The sequence below is a fragment of the Pezoporus flaviventris genome, unplaced genomic scaffold (genome assembly GCF_033815535.1).
Source record: "Pezoporus flaviventris isolate CSIRO_AGI_PZ_B2104156 unplaced genomic scaffold, CSIRO_AGI_Pfla_v1 ptg000029l, whole genome shotgun sequence".
Taxonomy (NCBI): domain Eukaryota; kingdom Metazoa; phylum Chordata; class Aves; order Psittaciformes; family Psittacidae; genus Pezoporus; species Pezoporus flaviventris.
The window spans coordinates 4,817,705-4,828,846 of NW_026892577.1; the positions used below are offsets into that span (position 1 = coordinate 4,817,705).

General features: G+C 42.9%; 1 long non-coding RNA gene across 1 annotated transcript; it reads right to left on the reverse strand.

Annotated features, from left to right (window-relative positions):
* Nucleotides 1-601: 601 nt before the first annotated feature.
* LOC133272059 (uncharacterized) lies at nucleotides 602-4,818 on the reverse strand. The gene is made up of 2 exons (XR_009744332.1): nucleotides 2,265-4,818; nucleotides 602-2,197 (listed from the first exon to the last, which is right to left on the reverse strand). It is a non-coding gene; the product is annotated as an uncharacterized LOC133272059 (long non-coding RNA).
* Between the last annotated feature and the right edge of the window lie 6,324 nt (nucleotides 4,819-11,142).

Here is an 11,142-nt window from a genome sequence, read left to right on the forward strand (position 1 = left end):
GTTCTCACGGGAATGGTTCATAAACCACTCCTGAGTTTAAACCTTTAATGGAGTATATATATATGCCCAGTATCAGAATGGATCAGGTGCCCAGGGTGCTGACTCTCAGGTTCATCTCTAAGTGTTATTATAGACTAGCTGGCTGTCTAACGATGAGGGGCAAAACCAGGCTCATGGGGAGGGGTACTGGAGCATCAAGTGAAATAGCACTTCCTTCCAAAACATCTGAGTGGAAAAGAAATATGAAGCTTAAAGTGGGGTATAACTGTGTTACACACAGGCAAGAGGAACCCAGGACCAGTGCAGTTACCCCTATTTTTTCTGCATTGTCTTCACAGCTGAGTGGAATGTCCCCACTGTGAAAAGCCCCAGTCCAGATGAGTGGCAGCACAACAGCTCATTTCCACACTTTGACCAACCAACCTGGTCTTAAAGTCCAAAATGAGGAACTAGCAGAGCAAATGTTGTTACACAGTTCCTAAAATACACTTAATCCCCATTAAAAGTTTGGAACCTCTTTGTACTCTTTGCACTCTTTGACTTTCACGTGTGTGCATGGTAATGCACCAGTATCCTCACCTGTTATTAAGAAAGAAAGTCACACATGTAAGAGTCAGAGGCATTTTACTGCATCTTGAGTACTGTCTCACTGGAACACTCACAGAGACAGATTGCATATCCTGACAGCAGTCCAAGGGGGAAAAAACAACTTTGGGAAGGCAACACAATCTAAATTTCCTAGAGTTGAGCCAACAGACAGATGGTAGGAACTAAACGTCCTTAAAAAAATCCCATGGCCATGGCCATCCTGGCATCAGTCTGGTATTCTGCCAAGCTGGGAGCCCCAGTGAATGAACTGCAAGGAGCTTAGAGCTGTTTCAGTCCAAAAGAGCTTGAGGGGCAAAGAGTTAGAAGAGATAAACTGCTGCAAACTGCTGAACTTAGAAAGTTAAGATGGGAACCTGCTCATTCAATACTGGCAATGTGAGGGAGTGACTCTAAAAGAAATCTGTGATTTGATGGTTGAATTCATGTTACTTTTCAGCCATGGTGGAACAGGCAGATCCAGCTGCTGGCAGCTTACTTCTTGTGCAGAAAACAAAAGCAAGGCTTTTCCCCACTTAAATGCTCAAAAATAAAGCTTATATTAGATTTGTCTTGGACACAGCTGAGATAGATATATGGAATAGCAGCCTCTACTTTTCGCTCAGCAGGGCTGTCAGCACAACATGCACTCCTGGGCAGGTAGCAGCTCCTCCAGGCACCTGTACTCCTCATGCCATAGCAGAGTTTAAGGATTCATCTTTCAGATAAATCCCAATAAAAAATGCCTTACCTTTCCTCTGTGTTTTGGAGAGCAGGAAATACCAGCTGGGGCAGGAATGAAACCTAGAATAGCAGCTTGCATTAAACAAGACTTGTGAGACTTTTCCCTCCTTCTTTTAAGTACAGTTTAATGATTCAAACAACTAAAAGTATCTGCTTTCCTCTTCAGAAGAATTCACCCAAATTTAGCTTCCAAGTCCAACTGTTTTAACACTGAAAACTGTGGGGTTTGTGAGATTCAGCAACACAGTGCACGTGCTTTTCCCCAGAAAGCCTCATGTTGTCTGACCAGCATAAAATGATAGTGGAGCCAGACCAGATGCTTGTGTGTCAGAGAGTCACCATCATGTCTTAAAAATCAGCTGTGCTTTGTGCTTGCGGTCAGCAGCTGAAGCAACAGCCTTGTATGGTGCTGCTAGGCCAAGCTTCAGTTCATAGGCACACGCTCATAACTGTTCTTGCAAATCTTCTGAGCTTGTTTCAGAGGTTTCCTGAGGCAGGAAACAAATAGAAAGGATGACCTTCTCTCAGAAGCCCTTCCCTCAATGGGCTTCTGAGAGTTGGCAGCATCTCTCACTCCTAATTCGTATTTCCATCTGTCCTCCCATTGAATGATGAGAGTGAAAACATGCCTGGGGGAAGGCTGGACACAGAGCTATTATTGGGTTTCCCTGCATCATTACTGTCCAAAGTGAAGGAGACATCCTGGCTTGGTACAGGGAGGCAGAGGGGGATGCAAACATGTATAAACCACTGAGCTGTTTCAACTTGCTTTGAGCATTGCCGTAATTCTACATTAAAGGTGCTGTGTGGCAAGTCACTGCACCATGCAAATCACTGCACCGCGCAAATCACTGCACCACGCAAATCACTGCACCACACAAATCACTGCATCACACAAATCACTGCATCACACAAATACTGCACCACACAAATACTGCACCACACAAATCGCTGTGCTGGAGCCATTCCTGGGTGAATGTTGTAATTCCCAAAGCCTGCAAAGGGGTTCTTTATTCCACAGTGTAAAGTGAGAGATGGAAGTAAATTATTGGAGGAGAGAGCAGGCTTTGGGGTCTTTTCATTTCCACTGGGGCCAGCCTTATACAGCCAGCCCAGGCCCAGGGAGCAAAGAGGACACTTAAAACCACTTTTCTACTTTCTGGGTTTGATTGCTGTGTGCTTCTTGCCCGGGGACCCAGGCCTTTGCTGTTCTATTTACCCTTCCCAGAAGTGCACTTAGCCATAAATGGAAGATTCGAATTCAGGCATTCACTCTGGAGAAAAAGTGGGTTACAATAAATAATGGTCACAGGTTAAGTCATCCAGGTATTGCGTGTGCTTTTAATGGATATCAGAGAAAAACTACACCATAATGCTTGCAGATAACCTCTTTTTCCCCCCAATAGTATCTATTTTAAACTATATCTCATGAGAGATTTCAACTATTTTCTTTGCTTCCAAACACAGCTTCCCTCTGAGTCTCTGACTCTGAAGTAGAGAGCTGAATTCAAGCTGCAGAGAAATCTGTTAGAAGATGCCTGGAGGTATGTGTGGCACAAAGACACAAGAACTTTATCTTCTTTACTGGCTGCTCTGAACTGATTGTGGGGATTAATGATTTATCTTTCTTTAAAGAACTCCTTGGAGCTACAGAGTCTCAAATCAGATAAAGTATATACCATTCCCTGACCAGACACTGCCAATTTAGGTGTAGCCTTTAATCTGGTTACTTCTAGTTTTACAGAGATTTGACTTAAAGAAAAGTTTCTCAAGAGATGTCATCAGTGTTCATCAGTTTTACAAAATCTCTATGATACTTGTGAAAGCCTTGCTAACCTGGGATGTTAAGAAGAAAGGAGAAATAGCAGAAATTCACCCTTCTGCTGAGAACAATCCAGTACCGCACCTCTGTCCTGGGTAAAAACCTTGAACAGTGAGTAGGGCTTGAGCTGGCTTCTGATACGAGGGCAAAGTTTGCCTCGGAGAGTATCACAGATGGATTTCATCCTGCCCTTTGGACCAATATAGGTTCACAGCAGGCACAGAGCAAGCAGACAGCTCCCTCATCCAACTAACATCTGTTCAGGTTTGCTGCAAACTTACGTGTCTGTGCAGAACGGGAGTAAGGTATTGCTCAGAAGCAGAAATATACAACATTGATCCATAGATAAGTCTTTAAGAGTCAACATGGATGTTTCTGGAAATGCACCAGGGACAACATGTCTCAGGGATGTTAAATCTGGTTATTAACTCCCTTGCAACAAAGTCAGTGGGAGTCATCTTGTTGAAACCGTGTTTGGACTAGAGACTTGTCTGATTCATGTCCTTATTTATATGAATCCAAAGTGGGATTTGTTATTTGAGGTAAAAAAGAAACTAAGAAATCCATTCACATATACAGTAAAAAGGAATTCACACACAGTCTGAAGCCTGCCAAATGCAAGGCAGCTCCAGAGAAAAATGGCATTGTAAACCACTTCATAGCTTAAAAGAAAATAAGCTGGGCGTACAACAAGGTAGGAACCATCTGCTTGGCTTCAGTGGGAATTTCCCTGGAGTAATCATTGCAGGGGTGGGTAGATCATGAAATAGAGGAACCTTTTTTTTCCTCCTCTTGTAATTAAATATACTGGGTTTCTGCAAAGCGGTTTCTGGCACTGAGTTAGACATGTATCTGTAATACCTTATCATTGTAAGGCTACATAATTACAGTGACAAACAAGCTCATTTAGTTCAGCAGGTTTGGACATTTCATCTGATTGACAGACCTTCATTTGCTACAGATCATCAGTCCATTTTCAGTTGTAATGTCAGATTTCAGCCACTGCTCCATGCACTAAAATGCCCTTCCCACAGCATCCAAGATAAATATCTGTTTGATGTAGTATCAGATTTCTCTAGGAAGCTAAAATATGAAGGGGTGACCATATTTGCCACATTCTTCTTCATGACATTCAGACTAAGCAGTTGGCCTTTACACAGGTCTTCTGTGAAGCTGGGAGCAGAGAACATGAATCAAGGCAGTAGAGGTCTGTGTGACCTTGTGATAAATTAACATTGTCCTTTGACTCGATACGTTTGGATCTGCAGCATAAATTCTTGATCAGGATGTAAAATCAGACCTACTCCTAGTTTGCTTCTGCTGCGGTATCTGGAATTAATATTGCAGGTAGTGATTCAGTTCTAATGCAATTGGAGTTAAATATTGCTGTCAATCTGAGTACATTTAATTAAGCAGTATTTACAGAGCAACTAAATGTTCTGAGAACTACAATATGATGACCTGGAATCCTTCAAACCGTCTTTTTCTTTCTATTTCAATACTTTCTCTTGTGTTTCAGCTTCTTTTGCCCTGGTAATACAATGCTGTTTCACATCCTCACAGCTGACCTTTAGAGAACAAGAAGCTGGGACCATTGTGGTAGTTCTGTGCTTTTCCCTTTATGGTTTCGTATAATACGTATTAGCCTTATTTTTATTTTCTATGTGGAATGAGAGTTACGTAGTGTCAGAAGGAACGTATTGCTGAATTTCTTTGAATATGGTAAGCCTGATTTTTCCAGTTCCCATGCTAAGTGGAAAAAGGCCAAAAGAAGAAACAAGAATTGTCCAGTATTATCTGTACTATTAATTAAAAGTCAATATATTACACATTAAACCAAAAAGTAATAATTTATCTCTAAGCAGTGGGCCTAAGAAGCAAAATCCACATACTGGCTATATTGTCTCAAGATACATCAAGTAAAGAAACTAACTAACTTCCACAAAGCAGCTTAAAATCATGTGGATTATATATTTGAATGTAAATATAGTCGGGTGAGTTTATAGAGAGAGACAGACAGAGGAATAAAATAGAAATAAGGAAGGAAAGATTTTTACAATAGGCTTTTACTGTATCTTTTGCAATGGTTGATTGACTTTCTAACGTTCTCTTTAGCAGCATCATTCTGCATAATCAGAACCAGAAGGAAAAATTAGCACTGAGCAAGGCAATCTAATCAGCGTTTTCCTCCACACAGTGGCTAAAGAAACTGTATTACCCGAGACAGGGGTTAGAAGTGTTCAATATCAGCCCAGCTTGGAGCCACTGGTCAATCGATGAAATGAGGCTCCTGAAGGGCAGGGCAGTAGCTTTAGTTGATAGTGTGCAGACTTAATTTTGGCCATACCATCTGTTGGGCAGCTGGATGTTTCCTGTCTCTCATCTTACACTAAATACTACCAAACTTTCCTAAAATGCCCCATGCTCCACCAGCAAAGTCTCTGAACCTTGAGACTCTGAGAGCATTTTTCCTTCCAGGAACACAGTGAGGATGTTTTGCCTCATGGCTGCAGGGCTGCGGTGCACTGAGGCTGGCTGAGCTCTCAAGGGCACAAGAGGAACCCATGAGCCCTCAGATGAACCCAGAACTCAACAATTTGCTCCACTTCCTTTTCTCTAGGCAACCTGATGGTTGCACATTTAGAAGACATAAATGTTAGATGAAGTTTAGTCAGACTGTGAACAACCTTCTTATTTACAGGGCAGTCCCACTGCTTGAATCCATCCATAGAAAGAGCTCCAAATATGGCACATACTCTAACTCACACAGTTTGAGTATTTAAAGATACTTTTTGTGTATGTATTTGGGCCCAATGTGACTTTTAGGGAGTGCATAGCTGCATGGTACAGCCCACAGTCTCCAGTGGTTTCACAAGTTCTTTTTCACAGTATTTTGCACTAACAGGCTGCTTAAGAGGACTTGGATTCAAACTCTTATTAAAATCAAGCACAGCAAAGATGTTCCCATCTTCACAAAAGCTGAAAACTGAGGCTTGTCCATCCTGCAGTGCAGCACAGCTGTGCTACAGTTGTGCAGGATATGCCAGATGTATTTAGGGTAGTAGCTGGTCTGGGAACAGGGGTAAGTGAAGAGCAGATGTATCATCCCCTTCTGCTGCCTCTGCTCTGGGGACAGATAAGCTGGGGGCAATGGGAGAGAGCAACCACTTAAACCAGCGCTGCAGGAATCTCCAGGGTCCACTGACTCCTTGTTTTGGATCATTAGGGTGGAGTGTTACAGTTTTTTTCTATAATGTGCATTTTGAGATAAATACCAGTTGCAGCAAAGCATCTTTTATGACACAGTTGTTTAGAAAAGGGTCAAACTGCTGATGTGTCCATTATCATTATAAACCACCACCGGTGAGCGTCCATGCAGCCGTGCGGAACGGGGCTCACAGAGGCCCATTCAATTACAATCAACCAGTCAGATACACATTGGGCTGTGTTTAACGGCTGGCAATGAGTAGGATCTGCAGCCTCTGAGTGATGATGAACTGGCTGTATAAGCTTTAATTAGCCAGAGACAAGGTGGAATTACAAGGACTGTTTTATTAGTGCAAACACTTTGCTCTCCTGCTTCCCCCATCCCTGAAATTCATTGTGCACTTTGGATGTGTTCATGAGCAAGGCAGATGCTGGGGGATGAAGAAGAGGTTTTTTGCAACCTGACCCCTCAGGAGGAATAGCAGCAGCCAAGCCTTTAATGCTGACACAGGTTTCTGAAATATTTATGCCCGCAGTTCACTGTTTACCTCATGGTCTCCTCTCCTTGCTCACGCCGAGCTGCCTCATAGGCAGCTCGTGCTATTTAGGAAGCACAGAAAAAAGAGTGGAATTAGAGGAAAACCCTTTTGGAATGCATTGAAGCTTCCACTAAAGAGCTGCAGAAAATTAATGTGTAGGCAGAAAGAGCTGGGAGGGGGGACCAGCGGGTGCCTCGGCAATGTCAGGCAAAGCATATGAAGGGCAGAGTTCCTCTTGCCTCACCTCAGCAGGCCTGACTGCTGCCAGTTTTAAGTGGGAACAGTGTTTCAGGACCAGTTATTAGCCACCGAGTGGTCTGGTTGGTTGTTTGACCCGGTCCATGCTGGATGCTCTGCCCTCGGCTGCTTGCAGAAAGGGCAAGCACAGCCTCAGCAGCCACCCGCAGCAGGGATGGAGGGAAAGGCCTCAGAGCAGACAGCAGCAAGTAGGTTAGTCTGAAAGATGTGAGTGGAAACAGTGCTCTTACAGAAATCCTTTACAGACTTTTATATATTCACTATTTAGTGGCTCAGAAGCAGATCACATCCCTTTGCATCATTTTCAGGAAGGAAGTGGCTGAACTCCCTCCCTTCATGCGCTCCCCTCTGACCTGTCTCATTACAGATAGCCCAAGGAAAGTCAATATGGAAAAAAACCTGTTGGATCCTCGTATCAGTCTTGGATTTAGCTGAAAACAGCAGATTTCAGCAAGACAAAGAGCTTTGGAAGACAAAGAGCTTTTCCTTCGGGATTTCTGGTCAGTTGTTGTGGGTTTTCTTACTGTGTCTAGATCCAGGCTGCCTGAAGATAATCATGGTTTTGCCAGTTATTTTAGTGTAATAGGAATTTGATCTTGAAATATGCTGAGCTCACAGGCTATATAAACCATAATATTTTGTACATCTGCTCTAAATCCAGACAGCCAGAGGGCTGACGGTACATTTCCTCACAGCAAACAGATCTGCTTAAAAGCATGAAATAGATCTTGAGAGCCACCAGCACTGATTGTGTGTCATACCTTAGATGGGGAATGGAAGGAGAACCATGATCAAACACACTTTATTGACTTTATTCCTTCCTTAACTAAGAGCCAAGCTTCTCCAAATATGCATAGTAACCATTTTATGCAATATGAAAGCAAGCTCTAAATTACAGTCCTCAAATCACCAATTCAGAGCCCTCAGAAACATTTTTTGATTCCATTTCTTCAACTGTAATTTCCGGGCTGGAGCCTTAGCCATTAATAGCAGCTACATCATTACACCACCGTGACACTCCGGCAGCACCCTCATCCATTTCAGTCATTGATCCACTAATGTGTGCCGGATGAGAAAGGAAAAGGTCCAGCTCATTCATCCTCCCCCTCCTTTCTCCTCCTCTCACCGGGTGGCAAGCACTCACCCTTGGCTTTAAAGCCCTATCAGATTTCAGATGCTCAGTGTTAATTGTCTCAGCACAAGGGCTGACCCCAGACAGCAACGGGGCCATAGGAGTGGGTGAAATGCTACCAAAGGGAATGGATCTGCAGCTGTTTTCCTTGGCCCACAGTCTGCTGATAGCACTGGAAATTACAAGTTAGAGCTGGAACTGTAAAGCACACTTGTCAGCATTGGATTCTTCCTGGAATATGAAGCCAAACCAGGAAAAGGGTGGGAGAAAGGCTAAAGGAATTAGGCAATAAGATCAAAGGTACAGGAGTGTACTGCTGGAGAAGTAGCATCAGCTGCACAAGTAATTCTGGTTGCATATGGAGCAAAACCAAATCCCTCCTGTGGACATCCATATATAATCCATATTACAACTCTGTTTAGGTGACTTTCTAAGTCACAAAGATACTGAGCTGACAGATGCATTGATTATGCTTGTAGCTTGTTGGGGCTTTCTAATCCAGCATCCTGATTTTTACTTTTTCTCTAAACTATCCAACTAACCTATAGGCACATTCTTGCTTTCCCTTTTCAGTCTTTGCTTGGTACATCTGTTCTTTTGTTCTGCTTTCCCTTTTCTTTATATTGCTCATTTGGGGGATCAAAGGATACAGGAAATAAAAATCCTGTTAGTTTTCAAAGGTCCACACAGCAGTAGCTAATTGGTTTCCAATCAAGCCCAGACTGTCTTTGATCTCCAAAGCCCTTGCAAAGAGCATTATGCTAAGACACAAGTATATGTGTTCAGTAGCACTACCAGGAGATCTTATCTTTAAAGTCTGCAATTACCTGCGCAGAGGCACTTATAAAGATGAGAGGTTCTGAAAACAATGCTGTGGTTTTACACCATCTTCCATTAAACTTGCATTAATGGGATGTACCTACACCCTTCTGAAGAGATACCTTCACTAATATTTCTCTCGTGCTGAAGCAACAGAGGTGGTGGACTGTGCAGCATCATCAGGGACAAAGACCAGCTTCTTCCAGCTCCTCAGACCACAGTTCAGCCACGCAACCATCCTTCCTTGCTGGAGATGATTGCTGCCTTTTTCCATTCTTCCTTATGAAGCCAGACAGAAATTTGCTGCTCATTCCCACTTCCAGGCAGCAGTTTATAACCTTTGGCTGTGCTGGTTGAACTTTAACATTTTGCAATGATCAGTGGAATGTTCTTGTTTATATATATCTTTCAACAAGAACGAAACATGATACAAACTTCTTTGAAGCAGCTTTGCCACCACAAGAACCATAATACGAAAGAATACCCTTGTTCATCTTTGCAAGCAGTTAATCTACTCTGTCACTTTGAACCTTAATGCCCTTCACTTTGCCTGACTTTATTCACTAAATGGCCTTCTCTTCTTTCCTCTTCAGTGCCTAAAGCCACTGAAACATGTGGGCAGTGTAGTCTCTTCTCCCAACTAAGAAGTGATAGAACAAGAGGAAATGGCCTCAAGCTGCACCAGTGGAAGTTTAGATTAGATATTAGGAAGAACTTCTTCACCGAAAGGGTAGCCAGGCATTGGAACAGGCTGCCCAGGGCAGCGGTGGAGTCACTGTCCCTGGAGGTATTTAAAAGATGTGTAAATGTGTCACTTAGGGACATGGTTTGGCGGTGGACTTGGCAGTGCCGGGTTTATGGTTGGACTTGATAATCTTAAAGGTCTTTTCCAGCCTAAATGATTCTATGATTCTGTATGGAAAAGCAAAGTGTGTTCATGCTAGAAAAACATGAGATAAACCAATGAAACCTTGGGTTTGTAGGAATCTCTTCCTTCTGTTCCTTTTCCCTTTTCCTTTCTCTTTTTCCTTTTTTTCTTTTCTCTTCCCCTTCTTCTTTCTCTTTCTCTCCATGCCATAGCTGGCCAGAAATCACAGGTCAGTTTTTCATGTATCAGGACAGAATTACCTTGTGCAATCTGGTGCTGCAGAGCACAGGAGACACAGAGGTTTATGTCTATGTATGCATACCAAAATCTGTGATTCTGGTTCTTTAAATGAACATTATGCACTCATTTCACTTAAAATAGGACTCCTGTCAAGCTCCTACCCTAGAGCAACTACCAGTCCCACTGTCAAAATCACTCTCTGTGGTTCTGAATAGGTTTCTTAATGAAAGAGCAACATTAGCTCTTTAGAACATTTCGTCCCTGAAGGATGCAGCAGCAACAGCCTCTGAATGATTTCTGGCTCAGACCTGCTTATAAATGGTAGGAAACAATGGTTTAAAACAGGAGTATCAGCTCACTGGAAATGCTTCGTAACAGTGATTCAGGGAACCAAGAAACAAATGGATACTAAGAACGGTACCCACTGATGAGCGCTTTGTTTCCCACATCCACACTGACCCCCTTAAGAATAACTATGGTGTGGGGATATTATTACCGAAACAATGCAATAACCAGGGAATGAAATGGTTTGGGAATGTCCTGGATTCAGCTGTAACAGTTATTTTATTCTCCTTTCTAGTAGCTGGTGCACTGCTTCCATTCTCCTTCCCATCCTGCCCGGAGAGAACAGGCTGTGTGGTGTGGACTTACTGGCTGAGCTTAAACCACGAGAGGGATGCAATCCAAAGACAAATATGTTCTGGTGAAATGAAATTTTTAATGTGTGCTGGTTGCTGGATTCAATAATGACGAGCATCCGCATGAAATCCTGTGCTGCTATTTTCGCAGTCAGGTCATACCTGCTGTCACAGGAGTCATTTTTTATTCTAGTTAAACCTGGAGGCAGTAGCAGAGTAGAATTTGACTTGAGATGTCTAGGTTGAAACCAAAGAAAAAGAGCTTTTGTTATAAAATGCTGGGTTGGACA